Raw genomic sequence first — 20,739 nt, forward strand, 5'->3', positions numbered from 1 at the left:
CCTGTTTGGTAACCACTTACCCTTGTGGGAAAAAGTATTTTTTCTCTCCTCCATGCTGGGATATGTAAGATGCTGTTTAAAGTATATGTATTCAGAAGATTCTGGTTTTAAAAAGTTGCTTTTGATTTATGACATAATTGTTCTTTAAGTTCAATAATTCTGAGGGCATAAAAAATTGACTAAAAAAAGGGAAGGACGTGACTTCTCCTGGATATGGTGAAGGAGAAAATTTACTGTAGATAGAAGGAGAGTATAGCCAGAGACAGGGACATCTGGGAGAATTGAACATGACCAGCCTGAGCTGGACCAAGTCAGGAGAGGGGAGAGGGGAGAGGAGAGAGGAACTGCCATTCAAGAAGGGCAGCCTGGCTGGAGACTGGCATAGACAAAATGGCTGGATTATACAGGGAAGGGCAGCTGGGGGAAGGGCAGCCCAATTCCTGGGCTGGAGAGTTTAGGGTGAGGGGCAAGTATGCCAGTCAGGACAACCCTGAAACAGGTAGGAACTGAGGGATGCTGGGAGAACCTAGTGGCCAGTGTCTGCTTTGATATGTTAAATAAACGTGCCTCAGCCATTTGTTCCAGGTTTGAGACCTAACACCCCAGTCTTTTGTTCATAATAAATAACTGATCAGAGGCTGCATGATCTTCTATGACTTCATCCTGCTGACTTGCGGGCATCATTGGGGAAATCTGGAATGCAGGCCAAGTCCAGGAAGAGCAGGCTGTTCCACTAGCTGTCTAAGCTCTACAGGACCATCTAGGTTTAGGGAAGTGCAAGCAGCATTGGAGCTGTCTGTGAGGCTGGACCACTTGGGGCTAGCCAATTTGAAGCGGTTCAGGATGCAGATTTTGAGGGAAAACGTGGGGCTGGTGAGTTGCTGGAGCAGTCTGCCATTGATTTGAAGTCTATTGGGAAAGATAGACTAGGGAGAGAAGGTAAAGTTAAGGAGTTTAGGGGAAATTTTTATCTATGTACACTTGAAACTTTTAGGCCCATGGTCTTAGTAGATGGTGTGTGGGAGTCCCAAGACTAGGGGGAGAGATCCCACCCTCAGGAACAGGCAGTAGGCAGGAAAACTTAGGCTGTTGGTGACATGAATACTTATCTAGAGTCTGTTTGACCTATGTGAGGAAGATTCAAATCGATTTTCTAACGCTTACAAGAATTTGTTTTAAGTTTACAAAAAGAGATAAAAGTTTTAGATATGTTAGCATTACCACTGTTTGCAGTCTGTACTGAAATCTACATTGTAGAAAACACTCATGCCTTTGAATCATAGTAAAAGCTTGGGAACCCAAAAATGATTTGGGATTAAAAGCATGAACACTCATTCCTCTATCTGGAAGAATGAGTGTATACAGATTGGGCAGATGTTTTTAGCACAATATGAAGCACTTTAAAGTCTATATTTAGAAAATATCCAAAGGACTTAGAAGACAACCAGAGGAAATTTAAAATTTTGAGGTTGTGACTATAACAGTAGTAGTACTCTAATCAGGCTAGATTAATAGCTTATTAAAACTCCATTGATTGTTAAAATTCTGAACTTTTGAAGTCTTAACATAACAATAGCATAGAGAGGGAAAGAAATCTGAAACATTTTTCATTTTTAAAAATATACCTCAAATCACTTTCTTAGACCTTTACAACTAGCATTTACATATCTTAAAACACTTTTTTAGACTCTCACAACTTACTTCAGCTTTCATATCCTCAGACCTTTACAACTTGTATTTATATGCCTTTGAACACTTGCTTAGATCCTCAGAACTTAAATATGCTTTAAACTTTTTTTAAATCCCATCATTTACTATGTGACACAGATGGATGATTGCTGAGAGCAATCATTGTAAAGCAAGTTCTTTTCAACAAAGGAATATTTAAAAGTCACTTTGAAACCTGAACCGTCTTTCTCTGGGGCTCCTTGGAGGCCCGAGGCTTGCCTTTTACATAGGAAGAGAAGGCAGCTGTAGCCTTGTGGGAGGAGCTGGCGTGCTTGCTGCAGTGAAAGCTACAGTTAGCCGTCAATATCATCAGAGATCTGAGAAGGATAAGTTGTAGCTGGAGGAATAATCCAAATAGCCTATATAGCAATTGAAACAACGGGGACATTCCCATTACCCAGATGGTTGCCCCAGGCTCCCATATCCGTGGCTTTCTGGGGGACAGTAGGTGCTCAGCAGTCACATAGGACAGGATTTAATCTTCAGCTACCATACAGGACAGCGGGCGTTTGGTTGTCAGGCCCAGGTCTGAAAGATTTTCCTGTTGAGGAACTTGGGGGACTGGCCTTACTCTGACCAGATAAAGTAGAACAATGAAGCCCAAACCATCCACGCTTTGCACAGAGCCTCGAAGGCAGGTGAGGCATGGGGGCAGTTTTTCCCAGTGGTTAGTGTTACCACAATTCAGGTGGAGTCCTTACACCCCATATCCCTTCTTCAGAGACCACTGGGTTCCGGTTAGGAGTGGTGCATTTGTCTCTATAATTATTAAACACTTTAAATGCCGTATTCAGCAGGTCTCTGAAGAGTCTGAGGACCATCTATTTACTAAGTATACTTTATTTACTTGTTTTAGGCTTAACTTCAAAAACACATACAGGAAGTTAAATAAGGGTTATTTCTGTAATTAATTACATTAATACTTAGCATGACTATAAGTATAGTTCTGAACACATTAAAGAACTTGATTATTTATAAGGCAACTTACCATTAATTTTTATGTTTTAATTACCTTTAACAGTTTATGATAAGTTAGTAGCCTTTATAAAATTGAGATTTTTGCAGCTTTATTCCTGTTAAGTTTGATCCTTAAAATTTGAGTTTCAGATTTAATTGAAGATCCTTTAGCTTTGAAATAAATAATAAATGCAAAAAAAACATAAATGCAGTCCACAGGGAGATAGGGAACTTTCTCATCTTTTTATAATGTACCATTATAGAATATCACAGTTTTTTGTGTGACTTAACCTTTTTAAATAGCTAAAGCTTAACAAAGTAAGAAAAGACAAAGAAGCTAGACAAATATTACTGTGAACCCAAGTAGACCTTAGGAATTTATCAAATATACCTTATATATCAAACATATATTGTTACTTATCTAAATTTTTTAGAAGCCTGGTGTTGACCTTCATAACCTTAGGAATTTAATAAACCTTAATTATATTTAATCATAAAAATCCATATCAATCCAAAATATTTTAGAGACTTGCTGTATATTCTAAACCAGAGTTGAATCACATATATAGTATGTTGTAGCAAATTAAAATTAACTGTGTATAAGTTTTAACTATAAGCCTTTGTAGAAGTGTTAAACCAAATTTTGCTTCACTTTATAGATTGTTTTAAACCATACCCCATAACCTTACAAATCTTGAGATAGAATTTATAGCATAGTCTCAAGAGATTTTTTTTGAGAGCATAGTGCAGAGAAATCATAGAGATAAAAGATTTTTAACAGTGGGAAGTAGAACCTCAGAGATGAGACTTTTGGAAGTGTAGAGCAAGTTTAGACATAAGAGATTTGGAGAATCATTTGCTTGTTGCAGTGGTAGTTGTTATAATTTGTGAGAATTTGGAAATCAAGTGTGCTAAATTTTGGCCATTGATTTGTACCGAGGCCAAGCTGTAGTAATAAAATCTGAATTTGTGCAGGGAGGGAGAGAGAGAGAGAGAGAGAGAGACAGAGAGAGAGAGAGAGAGAGAGAGAGAGAGAGAGAGAGAGAGAGAGAGAGAGAGAGCCACAAAATGGACCATCACACAGGGGAGTGGGTGTTCTTATAAGTTCCAAGAGGGAGCTGAGAGCAGAAGCTTTGGGACTGCAGGCTGGGGCGAGATATAACTTGGTGGGACTGCAGGCAGACTGCAGTTCCTAGGGGAATGTGAGGGAAAGCTAGGAGAGAACAGCGGAACAAAGAGTCAGTAAGCTTCTTCAATAGAGAGACCCACAAGGGTGTAGGAGGCCAGAGCTGAAAGTTGCCCACTTGAGGGTGAGCACCCCTAGGGTGTAGCAGGCTCCAGGAGCCAGAGAGAGGAAGGATACTTCCTTAGTAGGTGAGGGGAGACTGATGGTTAATTAAGGTGGAGGGAAGAAGTGGCTGAAGGGACAGATGCTAGACTCAAACTTGGTGGGTGGCAAAGCCATCAGAAGCAAATGATCCCTACGTACCTAAGGAGAGTCAGATCAGCAGTTTGGTTTAGAGCAACCGAGTTCCTTGGGTGCTAACTCATTTATGCCACTTCCAGTTTTCCAGCACCAGGGGGATGAAAGGAAGGAAGGAAGGAAGGAAGGAAGGAAGGAAGGAAGGAAGGAAGGAAGGAAGGAAGGAAGGAAGGAAGGAAGGAAAGAATATGACTGGTCCCAGGTTTTAGCACCAAATTAATGAAAAAGAAAGAGAGAGAGAGAGAGAGAGAGAGAGAGAGAGAGAGAGAGAGAGAGAGAGAGAGAGAGAGAAAGAAAGAAAGAAAGAAAGAAAGAAAGAAAGAAAGAAAGAAAGAAAGAAAGAAAGAAAGAAAGAAAGAAAGAAAAAAAAAAGTAAAGGACGTGACTGAGCCTAGGCATGGTAGAGGAGAAATTTTATTGTAGATATCTGGGAGAACATAGTTAGAGGCAGGGACATCTTGGAGAGTCCAGAGTAGACGTGACCAGACTGAGCTGGACCTGTGGGGAGAAGCAGGGTGGGGAGTTGCCAACCAAGAGGGGCTACCTGTGCCAAGGAACTGACCAATGGACTGGCACAGCCCAAATGGCTGGATTATACAGGGAAGGGCAGCCCAGCCTCTGGGCTGGAGAAGTTTAGGATGGGGGCAGGGTATGCCAGCCAGGAGGGCCCTGTAACAGGTAGGGACTGAGAGATGTAGGGAGAATCTGGTGACCAGGGTCTGCTTTGATATGTTAAATAGGAACCTCAGTTTGTCCCAGGTTTGAGACCTAACAATTTCATTAAATTATTTTATGATTTTAATATTTTATTTTTGCTTGTCTTTTGAAAATATTGATCATGTCTACCTCTGACTCTTCCCTCCAACTTCCCTCAGGATCCCTCCATCTCATTTTCTTCCAAACTTCATGCCCTCCTTTTTAATGTATTTATTTCCAATCTACTGAGTCCAGATAATGCTGCACGTATGCTCCGGTTCTGGTGTTAATGTTTAGGATTTGGGGAACCAATCAGCGAACACATTACTGAACAAAATGACTCTTCCCAAGCAGCCATCAGTTGCCAACAGTTCTTCAGCTAGGGGTGAGGCTTTTCTGAGACCCCCCCCTCCACCCCTGCCATGCTGAAAATCTTAACTAACTTGATCTTGTGAGGGTCTTGTGCAGGTAACAACAGCTGGCATGGATTCATGCGTGCGGCATTCATGTCATGTCCAAAGGACAGGGTATTACAGCAGACCTCCCCACCCTGGATCACATTCTTTCTGTCCCCCTCCTCCTCAGTGTTCACTGATACAGGTTAGAGGGAACTTTTATATATATATATATATGTGTGTGTGTGTGTGTGTGTGTGTGTGTGTGTGTGTGTGTGTGTGTGTATGTGTATGTGTGTGTGTGCATATATATATGCATTTCATTTATATTATATTTCAAACAATATTGAGTCTCTGTGCTTACTACCCCCACCCTAATAAGAAGCTTCTCTGACCAAGGTTGGGAGCAACACAAATCTATGGGTATCAACGTATCCATAGATCTTTCTCACTAGGATTAGATAGAATCTTAAAATAGCTCTAATCTTTATTTCCCTGATGGCTAAGGATATGGACTCTGTTTACTAACATTTTGTATTTCTTCTTTTGGAAACTTTCTGTTCCATTTCACAGCCTATTGTTATCTAGGAGGTTCAACCTTCAGACAGCACACAGGGCTAGAAAGGAATCCACACTGTTGGCACGATAGAGACTTTTCTTGATAGAGACTTTTCTATCTGGGGGGTTAGGAAAAAGATACACATTCTCTTGATCATTCCCTTCTTTATTCATCAGCTTCTTCTGATGGACTGACTGGGCTGGATTCAGCTGGCTTGGGGGCTTGGGGCTCTTCGGGAATGAACAGCTGTACAAAAGTGTATTTATAGATTGTTACATAAAGTATTTCCTCATACTAAGGTCCCTAATCTTAATTTACATGTCTTGCCGAAGGGGAGCATCACATGCCTCCATGACTCTTGCCCTTCATTATGCGTTGTGTGTCATACACAATAATACAAGAGCCCCAGGTGTGCCTGAGGTGTCTTGTGACCAAGGTCATGGGATGGCCATAAGGCCCCCTCAGCAAAACAGTCATTGTTTTCCACAAGGATTCTTTAAGATCAAGGTACTTCTAAAAAACATCTGCTCATTCTAATCTCTAACCCATACAGTGATTTTACTAAATTCCTACAGAGTACAGGTAATATGTTTTTCATCTCCCTTACATGATTAAAAACAAAGTCATTCCAGTATCCCATATACATTTGCATCTAAGTAACTTATTACAGATTAACAGAGCATGAGCAGACAGAAAGTATTTTCCCACAGCCAACTCTTTTGCTGGCAGACTGCATACCATGTATACAAAGAAAGAACTGATTATTTTACTGTTAATTTTATAAGGAATCTTAAAGGAAATCACAAACCTAACTTTTGTATATAAAAGACAATTGGTAAGCTGCACTTTAGATCTTTAGGGTGTATACCCATCTATCAATAGTTTCTTTTATCAGGAGATTGAGAGCAGGAATGGGTATAAAGAGTTCACTGTAACCTTTGATCATCAACCAACCTTAACATTTGGGCTGCTTTGTATTTTTGGCCTCAGCTATGTGTCCTTGTGGATATTAGATTATTTTCTGTGGTGTTTTTTCATCTTAAAGCTACTGTCAAAACAGCTGATCTAACCTGAAGTTATTAGAGGTTTTGTTTCAGCCAAATGATGCACACCAAGACTTGTGACTATATCATTTTAACATTAAGAGAATTAGGGCCTGGCTGGCTCCTGGAGAATTCAATTGTTCTCCTTAATCATTAACCTGATCTGTGATCTAAAGCAGCTTCTAAAGTAGAACTCATAGGCCTTAGCTGTGAAACATATCCTTGTATTTACTTTTCTTCATCAAGGCTCTGTTTATATTTAGATGGTGCAGCTTAGGGAGGAAGTCATCTTCATAATAATTCACAGGTAAAAATGCCCAGTACATTAGGAGGTTACCATGAGACAAACACATTACCTTGCATGCAGTGGGGAATTTCTCCATACCCAGTTCAACCATGCCAGATATCAGAGAAAGATAGCAACAGCAAAATGCAAAGGCACAGTAGAAGCAAAAGACATTCTTGGGTCTTTAGTCTTGGGGTGGGGGTTGGAGCTTGCCTAATGGGGGAGAATTATCCACCAAGGGGTTGACTCCTGGTGGGCTGACACTCTGAACCTCAATCACCACCTGCTCTCCCCTAGTTTTTAATTTGTGCATGTGTGTGTGGGAGTAGTTCTTTAGTTCTTTGTATATTATAGATATTAATCCTCTACATATAATCAATCCAGATGTATAGCTGGAAAAAATTTTCCCCACTCTATGGACTGCATCTTCACACCATTGATGGTGTCCTTTGTTGTACTGAAGCTTTAGTTTCATGAGGTCTCGTTTGTGGACTATTGACCTTATTTCCTGAGAAGTCTCTTTCGGAAAGTCCTCACCTGTGTCTATAAGTTGAAATTTACTCCACAATTTTCCCTCTAGAAATTTCGGGGCATCGGGCCCCATGTTGAGGCCCTTGATGCATTTGGAGTTGAGTTTTGTGTAAGGTGGGAGATGAGGATCTACTTTTATTTTTCTGTATGTTGAAATCCAGGTTTCCCTGCACCATTTGTTGAAGATACTGTCTTTTTCCCCAATGTGTATTTTTGGTACCATTGTCAAAGCTGAGGTTGTTGCAATTGAATGGATGCAATTGAATATATATGTATCTGGGTTCTGTACTCTGTTTCATTAATCCACATGTCTGTTCTTGTGCCAGTACTATGCTGTTTTGATTATGATAGCTCTGAGGTAGAACTGTAATTCAGGTATAGTGATACTTTTTATAGTGTGCTTTTTTTTTTTTTTTTTTTTTTTTTTTTTTTTTTTTTTGCAAGATTGATTTGACTGCCCATGGACGTTTGTGTTTCATCTTAATTATTGGATTGTTTTTCTGTCTGGGAAGAAAGGTTGCATTGAATAGTTTTATTTCTTCACATCATTGATTCTTCTGACCCATGAGCATGGAAGTTCTATTTATGGTGTCTCCTCAGTTTATTTCTTCCATGTCTTAAAGTTTGCATTGTAGAGGGCCTTCACTTCCTTGATTAGTTCACTCCCAGATTTGTGTGTGGGAGAGAGAGTGTTTGAGTGTGTGTGTGTGTGTGTGTGTGTGTGTGTGTGTGTGTGTGTGTGTGTCTATAGTAAAGGGAATTGTTTCTCTGATTTCTTCCTGTTTGTTCATCATTGGCACATAGGAAGACTACTGGTTTGTACGTATTAATTTTGTATCCAGACTTTGCTACAAGTATTTATTAGCTCTAAGAGTTTTTTTTTGGTGGAGTCCTTAGTGTCTTTTATATGTAGAATCACATCATCTACAAACATTTTCACTTCTTTTCCCATTTGTGTATGTTTTATTTCCATCTCTTTTCATTCTTTGGCTACTCAACACTACTATGTTGACTAGGAGTGGAGAGAATGGACACTCTTGTCTTGTTCCCAGTTTTAGTAGGAACACTGAGTTTTTCTCCCCTTAGCATGCTGTTACTTGTAGGCTTGTCACAGGTAGCAGTGAAGCACAGCTTTCCTGTGTTGGGTTATGTTCCTCCATTCCTCAACAATCCATGGATTTCATCAAAGGATTTGTTTTTGTTTTTGCATCATGTGAGATCATTCTGTAATTTCTGTCTTTGAGTCAGTTTATGTGACGGGTATCTTTTATTGATTTACTGAATCATCCCCACATCTCTAGAATGAAGACAATTTGGTCATGATGAATCATCTTTTTGATATGATCTTGAATTTTGTTTGTCTGCAATTTATTTTTGTACCTTTATTCATCAGGGAGTTCAATGCATAATTTCTTTTTTGCTGTTGTTGTGTCTTTATCTGGTTTGGTGTCAGGGTAATACTGGCTTCATGAGAATAGCTGGAAGCCTTTATAATTTTTTTTAGAATAATTTAAATAGCATTATTGTGGGTTCTTTGAAGTTTTGGTATAATTCTGCAGCGAATCCATCTGGTCCTGGGCTTTTTAGGGTTGGGAAACTTGATAGTACAACATCAATCTCATTGCTGATTCTAGATTGGTATACATTTATTAATTTATCTTGGTTTTATTTTGGTATATTTTAGGCATCTAGAAATTATTATTATTATTTTTTCGAGACAGGGTTTCTCAGTGTAGCTTTGCGCCTTTCCTGGAACTCACTCTGTAGTGCAGGCTGGCCTCTTTAAGATTTTTCAGGTTAGCTAAATAGAAGTTTTGAAAATGTATTCCTAAGATTTTCTGAATTTCACTGTTCCCTGTGGTCAACTCTCATTTTCATTCCTATTTCATTGGGTTGAGTATTCTTTCTTTCTTTTATAATTTGGGTAAAAGTTTGTTAATCATGTTAATCTTTCAAAGAACCAACTCCTCAGGTCATGGATTCTTTGAATTTTTCATTTTTATTCCATTAATTCCAGAACTGATTCTGATTATGTATTTTAATCTCTCATTTTTTTAAACTTTTGTTTTTATTGATTCTTTGTGTCTTTCACATCATACCTTCTGATCCCACCCATTTCCGATCCCCTTGAATCAACCTTCGGCCCCTGCAACCTCCCTCCCAGAAATAAAACAAAATAAAAAAAATTTGATGTAAGCAATATTGCTGTAAACTCTCCTGTTAGGATTTGCCTTCATTGTGCCTCTTCAATTGGGGTATATTGTGTTTTTATTTTCATTCAGTTCTGGGAATGTTTAATTTCCTTCCTGATTTCTTCTTAAACCCAGTTACCATTCAGTGGTGTATTGTTTAGTTTCCAGGAGCAGGAGTTTGTGTTCTTACTGAGGTTTCTACTGCTGTTAAAAACATTGGGAAAATTTTATTTCTACTTCAATTTTAATAGATAATTTTGCTGAGTATCATAGTCTGGATTGACAGTTAAGGTCTTTCAGAGCTTGGTAAACATTTAGTAGGTCTTCTAATTTTTCATTAATGTCTTATGCTTTTTTTATTGTTTGTTTATTTGGTTTGTTTTTTGAGACAGGGTTTCTTGGTGTAACAGCCCTGGCTGTCCTCGAACTCACAGAGACCCACCTGCCTTGCCTCCCAAGTGCTATGATTAAGGATGTGCACCACAACCACCTGGTTTGTTTTGTGCTTTCTTTAATGCTTTAAATATTTTGGTAGGACAAATAGCTACTATTCCAATAGGCTTTCTTTTTAAGGGAGACGGCATTTTTCTTTGCCTCATCTTTTGCTGCATCCCCAAGTTTTGTGGGAAAGAATGTTTGGCTTTACAGTTGTGATGCATTTGTCTGGTTTGCAGCTTTTAACATGAAAAACAAGTCAAACACCATTTCAACACAAGAGTGCTGTCAAATATGAAGCATCGATGAGGGTTTCATTTAACAAAGCAGACTTTTGTGGCTTAAAAGTGTTTACTGAAATTTATTGTATTCTCATTATAATATTTAAATATGAAAACCAATATCACTAATTACACAATATCACATATAAGTAACCACTCTTAATTACTAATGTACAGCCTTCTTAATACAAGCTTTTCTGTTGCCACAGATGTTTTTAAATTTTGATCCACAATTACCATTCATCATGGTAGCATTCTTTTCCTATGACAGTGGAAATATACAATATACAATGTTTTAATATCTGAAGATACTTTTCCAATATTTATTTTTATGTTTAATTGTGTGCATGGTCATGTGTCTTCATGTGGTATATGCACAGGATTGTAGGTGCCCTCAGGAGAGAGCATCAGTTCTCTTGAGATAGGCAGTTATGAGCCGCTAGATGTGGGTGCTCAAAATCTAACTCTGCAAGAGCAACACACATTCTTACCAACTGGGCATCTCTCCAGACCCATGTGAAGACGTTTCATTAAATCTGTATTCAATACGCGGCTTGACGAGCTGGTGATTTAGTACTTCTGAGCCTCTGTTTTTCTTCCAACGGTAAATAACATTCCCATTTATTTTAGTGCATCCACTGCCTGCCTTGCAAAATGTAACTCTAGAGCAGATTCGTGGAAGAAAAGTATTCTTGGTAAACAACTTGAACCTTTCAAAAGACCAATTTCTATTTCTTTTTCAGTGGCCAGCCCTGCCAGAGTTTACTAGAGAATGTGTCCACCACATTCTTCCTGGCACTGGGTGTTCTTTTGTCTATAATCTGAAAATATTTCCATGTGCACTATATTTTATCTTATCGATAAACTTCTCAGATTGGAGATCAGTGACGCTGACAGACTTTTTAAATAGCATTTTCTGTTTGCATTGCCTTTTCTCTAAGGGAGCTGTTAATTTTACTATTTGAGTTGGTGACTTCTTTTCTATTGAGTAAAGTTGTCTGCTAAATTTGTTTTAGATAATTCCTTAATTTTAAATTTTAACTTTATGTGTTACATTTTAATATAGTACTAAGAATTTTTAAGTGGGGTGCATACCTCTCCTGAGTCTCTCATATTTTTTTCTCTTGCTTTTCTATGGAATGCCCTGTCATATCAACAGGAGAGACTGCTGTTTGCCTATTCTATACTTTGTTCCTTCCAGCATCTAACTTCAAGCCGATTTAGAACACATTTTTCAGTGCAGCTACAGATTAACAATTCCCCATACTGCTGACCAGTTATTCCAACCTCACTATTATGTTTACGTCGCTAGGCTGATGTTTCCTCTCTCCGTGTCAGTCCTTAACTCAGATGCACACCACCTCTGTCACCAGCAACAGTTACGCCACATGGTGTCTTCATATCACTTCTCCAAGTGTCTCCCAAATGGCCCAAGTGCTGCTCTTTTACAGAAGTATAAATTTATACAAGTTATGTGTGTGCATCCAAAAGGCAGGTATTTTATGTTACTCTTCCCTTACTATAAGGATTTTTTTTTTCTATTTTGGACAAAAGAGTCATCACACACACACACACACACACACACACACACACACACACACACACAGAGGATTGCCCACAGGATCTGAGTGTGGTGATTCATTTTGATTGTACCACATCACGGATTAAGTCGTCCCTGGAAGAAGTTATTTTATGTCTCTGACTGATCTTGTACTTACAGAATGTGTTACCACCTTCATTTCTTCTCAGTATGTTTTCTTAAGGTTATTTATACTTTGTCACTATAAGTAAGGAAACCCTTACTGACATTACTAGCAAGTGGTTGCTTGTTAGGCTATGAATTAGTTTCTAGAGCACTAAAATTATTACTAAAAGTAGATAATCATGCACATCTTGCTTTAAAACTGTAGATACAGACCTGGAAATTTTCAAATTTTACAAAATTATGAGAACTAATGGAGAGTAGGAAACAAAAGTTTAGATAAAGTTGATTAAAATATTCATACGTAGCTGATAAAACATCAACAAGGTCATAAACTAGAGGCGGGCATCTAAATTTCTAAGACTGATGTTCTTTCTATGAGTCTGTGAGCTTTGCACTCTGCATTTTAGGGGTGCATGTTTACACATTCCTGTGGACCAATAGTGGCACCCAGTAGGGGCATGGCACGTGGTCTCCATTGTCTCCATTCATGCACAGTTCCTGATCAATCAGTGTGTTGAATGACTTTCAAAATCAGAAGATGAATGATGTCATTCCTCCATCCAGAGACTTTTGGCAGCTTTTTATTAGGTTTGGAAGGAGTTTCCCGCATCTTGCTGATCCTCTGGCGACTGTCTAGGCCACAGTCTCATCTGCCCCTCAGCCATTTCTTAGAATGCATGAGGTTCCTCCTGCCTCAGTTTCCCTTCAATGTAAATAAAGGTTGTCTACAGTTTGCTTACACAGCTTAGGCTTGCTGTCTCTCCTCTTCACATAGGCTATCCCCATCTGCCTCACCTAACATCGCTCTCTGTCTCTGTCCTTGTGCCAAATTTTCCCACTTCATCTTACCAATTGTTTCCATTAAAGCCCATGTCTAAATTTATAATGGCTGTGCTTAGCATTTCTGTGCATTCGTCCCAAGAACCATAACCTCTAGGAATGCAAGTTTGCTCTCATTCGCTCTGTACTATCATTGTCTAATGTACAAATCTTTCCATACAGATGGTCAGTTCTATTTCACTCCTTCAGCAAGTATTTATTGAACATTACATTCAAGTGCTTTTTTTTTCTGTAATTTTTGAGAATTTCATACATGAGTACTATATTGATATCATTTACATGCCCCCCAACTCCTGTGTCTCCCCCCCAACACACCCTCTCAGATTCATAACTCTTGTAATTACACACACACACACACACACACACACACACACACACACACCACACACGACGCACAGCACTCACACTACAGCCCATGGAGCCCATTTAATGCTGTTAGTATGCATTTAGGGTTTACTATTTGGGATTGAATAACCTATCAAACACTTGTCCCTGGAGAAGATTGAGTCTCCCTTTCTCAGAAGCCATGGATTGTCTGTAGCTCTTCATCTAGGGGTGGGGCTTTGGGAAATTTCCCCCATCCATGTTGGTAGGTCAGCTGGTGTTGTTACTGTGCAGGTCTTGTTTAGGTGACCATATTGTTAGGATTTCATGGATGCAGCTTCCCTGTTGTATGTAGAAGATGCAATCTCACAGCAGACATCATCTTCTTAGCATTATGGCTGTATCCATGGTTAAATTACACAAAAATATCCCGACTATTTAAATAACAGGACAGTGTCTTACCTTTCCTCACCCACCCTTCCCCTGAAATGGGCTTCTTTTCTCTGGTCTTTGAGTAGAAAAGTTGACCAATCTCCATATGCATGAGAAAAATTTTATCTTTCCACATTTCAATAGTTTTAATAAAAAACTGCTCAACCTGCTTTCTTACACAACCCAAGACCACCTTCCCAGGGGTGGCACCACCCACAATGATCTGGATCCTCTCTCATCAATCAAGAAAATGCCGCACAGGCTCGCCTACAGGCCAGTCTTATGGAGGTATTTTCTCAATTGTGTTTCCCTCCTCACAGATAACTCCAATGTCAAATCGATTAAAAAAAAACCAAAAAAACTACCCATGGCAGGCAGTGATGGAGATTGGGAAATTTGTGACATAATGGTTTAGGGTTGAGTGTTTAACAAGATGAAAATATTGAAGAGTTTTGAAAAGTAAATAGTTATTTAGCAGAGCAGCTGTTTGCATGGATGAGGAGGATTCTATCTCAGATACACAGATATGCAAGAATTACTTGTGTGAGCAATGAAGCACTGATTACTTACTGTTCTGTAGTCTTTGTTTCCCGGCGGTGTTTCTCTGGACAAAGAGCTAATTAGTATTGACACGTCTACTCCTCCTCGAGCAGGTAGGTGGTTGTAGTTCTTACAGGGACCTGCTTTTCCTTTTAACTCCTCTGTTACTGAGAGTTGTACTTGGGTACACTGTGTGTGGATTCTTATCCTCTTGGGTCTTATTTTAATATGAGCGACCTTTGTAATAATTACGAAAGTATTGGCTATTAGTACCCCAATTACGATCTGCTCTCCATGAGTTCAGTTCTTCCTTCTGCATCCCCTTCTGTACAAGTTGTCACTTGACTCCTTATCTTACCTCCTGTTAACTTCTTCTGTCTCTTACAAACTGGGAGACTCTGGAAACCCAATCCCTGATTCACTCTGTTCTCTATGGTGCAATTGGTCTTTTCTTTCTTTCTTTTTCAAATTAATTGTTTCTTAATGATTTCTTATTCCCAAGGTTTTCCTCTTATCTTCTTTTATTGTTTTTATATAGATTAACACACATGTCTTAGTTTCCTGTTATTTGTGCCTTAATTCTACTTCTATATAAGATGTTCACATTGTTTCCTGCAATATTTTACATTTCTCCCTCGTCCTCATATTCCTCTCCAAGGACCAACAAAAATGACAAAAATCTTATTCCCTTCTGAAGAGTCTAGATCATTGAGATGAACCGCATCTTCCAGAATGAGGAATTATGTGCATCTTAATTTATGTGTCACAATTATGATTCTGAATATAACTAACAAGAGCTTGGGAGAAAATATGCAGAGAAGAACAATATATTTTAAAAAATGTCTTTTGTGCAGACTGCTTCCTAGTTGGTTGGCAAGTGATTAAAGTCATTTGAACATTTTAATTGCATTTCACTCTTTCAAATGGCAGAGGGATAGCTTTAAAAGCATACAGGGCCCTTCACTGATTCAGCAAATATTGAGCACTGATGCAAAGCTATGGGTCATAACCTGTATGCTCATCAGTAGGGACAGTCCTAAGTCTCGGGGACCCACAAGGTTTGTGCAGCACACATTCAAAGAAAGGGTTACATTGTCTGCTTGAAGAGAGAGAAAAGGAGAATTCTGAGAGGCTGAGGTACTCTCTGGTTAATCTTTCCTAACCTGGCAGGAGTTGCAAGGGCCTCAGAGGGAAGAAGGATGGTCGCACTGGGAAAAGCAGCATGGCTTACAGTAGCCAAGTAGTGTGGTGTTCTTGTTAGTGCAAAAACAGATCTTCAAAACTGGGTCGAGGAGGGGGCGACCATAGTAAATTAAGGGTTTTTTTTTCTGTTAATGAAATCTATTATCGGTGGCAGAATGATGTAACCAGACAGGTGTCTTAGGCAGAGTAGGGCTGTGGTATTTTGGGCATCGATGAAATTATTAATAAAGTCCATCTATGGGTGACAAGAAGATAAAGTAATAAAGTAAGCCAACATTATAGAAAAGGGATGCTACTGAGAGTTGAAATGTGGCCGATAAGAACAAATGTCTCTTAAAGCCACTTGAGGTCGTTGTTAAGCAGATGGCTACGTATGACTGACTACTGGTTACCCACTGGGCAACTCGGGCACAGAAAATAATGGACAAGTGTGGTGTGGCAGTGTAGATTTTATAATGTATTTTATAGCATAAGTTTGTATTTCCTGGAAAATTTTAAATGAATGGCATGGGATAAGAATAAGGGGATTGATAGAGGGAAGAATAGCCACGGCAATATCCACATTTAAACATTATACAAATAGCAGAGGGAGGCCCCAGTGGGAGAGGTCATGCTGATGAAGAAGATGGAGCATTAGAGAAGCATGTTCCAGAATGCGGTGCTGCAGAGTGAGGTGAGGTGAGGATTTGGGAGTATGAAAATGGGTAGAAACAGCAGGATTTATTGCTGGAATAAGACAAGAGAAAGCATCTTAGTAACTTGAGGATAAAAGGAAATTGATGCATGTGTTTTAACTCTCAGGGTAGACATCTGACCTTTGTTACATAGATTTCTGAAAGACATCCATAGGTTAAGAAGCCAGCGCAAATAGCCATCATCTCCAACTGTTTCTCTGTGCATGTAATAAAATTCCATTCAATTTTTGGCCTCAAGTTTAGTTCCTATTAAACCCTAAGAGTCTTTAAGTTTGAAAATAAGTATAATCTTTTTTCTCTCTTTAAAATCCTGGGGTGTCATAATATTTTAGTTAGTAAAGTGGTTTTTTTTTTTTTATTGCTGTTGCTATTTCATAACAAATTCCTAAGTATGTGTAGTAGTGCGTTCCCATGGACTCAAGGCTTACTTCTCTTTACAGCATGAGATCACATATGTAAACATGTATCTAAATGGTGAATGTTCATGTTGCCACATTTATTAAAAGTAGAGATATCTATGCATTTCCTTAGAATTATTTGAAACTCACATTCACTGTTCATTCCACTGCAGAATGATGCAGATCCTCCAGGGAACATGCATTTAGAGCCATGAATATGTAGAATTTGTTTCCTTGTGCATATTTATGCTGTTTAATTATGGTTGTAATTTTTTTCACATTGATGTCAAATCACAACTCTCTATTTTGTCCTTAAATCTCTTAACTTATGAAAAATAAATTTTAGTTTCTGTCAAAAGTCATATTGCAAGATTTAAGTTTTTAACCTGTTAATCCTCCTCTGTTACCTACTTCTTTGAAACCTGACATGATGAAGAATTGTTTCATTTATAAAGGGACATAAAAAACAAAGAGGATCTCGAAGCTCTGTAATTTTTGAGGGGGAGAACTTTATTTTGCTTCAGAAAACTCATCTTGAGAATCCCAGGCATTTATCATCATTTTTGGTCAAGGTATTCTCTGCTCTCAGTGTCCTCTTCTTTCACAGGCTTCCCATCGTTGAGTGGCAGGTCTGCAGTTGCTGATAAGTGTGTTTTCCCAGGAGCCCATCAGCCTTATCTGCTTCCTTCCCTGCTCCTGCTTCCCCACAATGCATCTCCAGCAACAATAAGGCCGACTTTCAGTACTGCAAACATACATCATCTTTGTTCTTCAAGGTTTTAGCAGCAGAGCCCTGCCTCACTTCAGTGTGTATGTTTCAGTATCCCTTCTTAAATATTTGGACTTTTCTAGAGTATATGAACTTTAATTGTATTTCAAATATGCCCAGCACTCTTCATGGAAGTTATTATATATACTTTTCTAAATCTAAGAGCTTGAAAGGTAAAAGACTTTTCTAGGCACTCGCACTCACTTTGAATCTTTTTTTTTTTTTTTTTTTTTTTTGGAACTTGCTTTGTAGACCAGGCTAACTTCGAACTCATCGAGATACGCCTGATTCTACCTCCCAAGTGCTGGGATTAAATCATGCACCACCACTGCCCAGTGATTCTTATCTTCTTACTTGTTCTTTGTTCTGTGTTGATTTCCTCCTACTATGGCCATCCAAACAGGTTTTCTTAGATATCATACACTCACTTCACCTATGAAATACCAGCATTTTCTCTCAGGACAGTATTACTTTAAAATGCACTTGAATGAGTTCTGTTTGTGGAAGTTAGCTGGATTTGATGAACCAAATTTTAATTAAAGCTCATTTCTCTTCTTCTGCCTCCCTGCTCCCAATTCTCCAATACCCAATGTTCTGTACACTGGCGTCCTATTTGTATTTTGTAAGTGAGAAGTAAAATGCAGTTCCTCGGTTTTTTATTAGTAGTATTTTAAAAAAGAAATGGAATGAAATTGTTCTTCATCCTTTTGACCTGTTCCCAATCTTGATGAATTACTCTTTATACAGATTTTTCATATGATATACATGTATGTAATTTACTTGTAGTTTAATTTTTACCCATGTTTACTTTCTTAACAAAAATATATGATTTGGTAAGAACATACAAAAAAAAGCTATTTTCCTAAGTATTGTATGTAAGGAAAAATGAGATAACAGAAGTTTGTATACCATGAAAATAGAACAGAAATGCTGATGTCACCAGCAGGAAACATGCAGGCTGTGGTCCAGGCAGAAGTAGCATGTGAAGTCTGTGGCATTGATCCCAGGTTTTTTGGATACTAACTTCAGGATGTGAAAGAGGCCCTGAGGAAATAGTTCACCCTCTCCTTTAAAGACAAAGATTTTAATAGCGACTCCAGTGCAGGAATGGGATTTCAAGATCAGATTCTAAAAATGAGAGCGAGAGAGATAGAATAAAAAAAACTTTGATTTGTAGATGTTTTCAATATGATAGAAGAATATTGAAGCCTCCTTGCCCTTATGTAATAGAAATGATTCCTCTCTAATTTCATAAGGAGTCAAAACATCCTCAGAATAATTAAATTATACTCAGGCTTTACTTAACTAATTTGTATGTGTAATATTAATAAATGTGACATACTTGTGTCTTACATAGTCAATGAAGATACCTGACGAAAATGTCAGTTCTAACATACTAAATAGGTTATGAAACAATGGTCTTAGGTATTATCCTCTGCCTAGATATTAGAGAACTCATGATGAATAATCTTGAGCCAAAGGTTGAAACTTAATTATGTGATGATTGAAATCACCAACAGAATGAAGCTATATGCAAACAACTCAGTTTCTCTATCTGAAAACTGTTAAATGTGCTCCTATTTGGGGCTGGAGAGATGGCTCAGCAGTGATGACTTCCTGCTCTTTCAGAGGACCCGAGTTCACTTCCTAGCACCTATGTGGGATGTCACACAAAGAGATCCAGTGCCCTCTTTTGACCTCTGTGGGTACCTTTACTCTTGTGCACATAACTATACATAGACACACACATACATGTAGGACTAAAAATTTTTTTAAAAATCTCTAAAATATGGTCATATTTATTAGTGCAAAGTCTGTTTAATCTACAGTTAAATCACTATTCAAATCAGGTTAATTTGCTCATACCAATTAATAGGAATATGCAAATGGTTTAAATGACCTACTTATTTTAATTTCATACTGTATACATAAACATATGTTTCAGAGAATAAAATAACAGGTATGAGATGCAGAAAACTTCAGTACAGAATTTATATGTAAGCAGGGCGGTGGTGACTCATGCCTTTAATCCTAGCAATCGGGAGCAGAGGCAGGTGGATCTCTGTGAGTTTGAGGCCAGCCTGATCTACAGAGTGAGATCCAGAACAGCCAGGACTCCCCAGAGAAACCCTGTCTCAAAAAACAAAAACAAAACAACAAAAAATAATTTATATGTAAAATATAATTCATTTTACTGAGACTTCACACCACCGGGTTTATGCTGACACAGTGCTGCTTCCGGTGGCTGTTTTCACTTACGACCGTTTTAAATTCACTTTGTCTGCTTCAGCTATGTCTTTACTGTGAATTCGGAATAAAAATAAGTGTTTGAATGAGCCCGTCCCTACACTGCATGAATGGCCATATCACAGAGGTGGCAGAATTGGAAACTTATCTTTTCCTAGTGTGTTCCTTCCCTGTATTGTCTTTGCTTCCATGTTGAGTGGCACAGTCTCATCTTGATAATAATGTCATCAGTTTCATTCTTTCCCCCTCACTGAATTCACTTACGAACAAAAGAAATAAAGTTGCATTCACTAGAACCAATGTTATTTCATTAACAGTGGTTCCAGGAATTTACACTAACTTTGATGTGAATACTTAGTAATTAATGTTAAGAACTGACTACATGACAAATGAGAAGATTTTTTTTCTGACTTTTCTGCTCTACAACCATAGCAGCAGCTTCGTGATCAGCAAAATTCATAGTGAATGGTACATTTGGACGTTCCTGATGGAACCCTAAAGGCATGACTTCTAATTTTTAAAGTGCTTTGTATGTGTGTGTATAGGCACAGGCATACAGATGCATATACACGCACATAGACACAAATATGTGTATGTAGATATATATTTGTGAATAACTTCTCAATGTCTCCAACTGATGTTACTTTAAAATTTTAAGATAACTTTCTATTCTTAGATTAATGTTGGGGCTGGAGAGATGGCTCAGTGGTTAAGAGCACTGGCTGCTCTTGCAGAGGACCTGGGTTCAGTTCCCAGCACCCATATGACAGCTCATAACAGTTCTTAATTCCAGTTCCAGAAAATCCAATGCCCTCTTCTGTCCCCTGTGAACACCTGTATGTGTGTGGTGCACTCTCACAGATGCACACATACATACACATAATGAAAATTCTTTAAAATAAAATTTAACTTCTGCCTTCTAGGCAACTGAGTATCTATGTCCCTTACCTAAGGAGAAGCACCTTTTACTCATCAATAGCGATACTATCTTTGTCGATAA

General features: G+C 38.5%; 1 protein-coding gene across 4 annotated transcripts in view; it reads left to right on the plus strand.

Moving 5' to 3' along the window:
- Trpc4 (transient receptor potential cation channel subfamily C member 4) overlaps nt 1-20,739 on the plus strand; it is a 176,981-nt gene that overhangs the window by 23,877 nt on the left and 132,365 nt on the right. The window contains exon 2 of one of the 4 annotated variants that reach the window (XM_028873358.2): nt 17,331-17,533. The exons of the other annotated variants lie outside the window; for them this stretch is intronic. The gene's annotated coding sequence lies outside the window, so the exon portion shown is untranslated. The remainder of the gene's footprint in view (nt 1-17,330; nt 17,534-20,739) is intronic. 4 annotated transcript variants of the gene reach the window in all.

Source organism: Peromyscus leucopus, chromosome 6 (genome assembly GCF_004664715.2).
Source record: "Peromyscus leucopus breed LL Stock chromosome 6, UCI_PerLeu_2.1, whole genome shotgun sequence".
Classification (NCBI taxonomy): Eukaryota; Metazoa; Chordata; class Mammalia; order Rodentia; family Cricetidae; genus Peromyscus; species Peromyscus leucopus.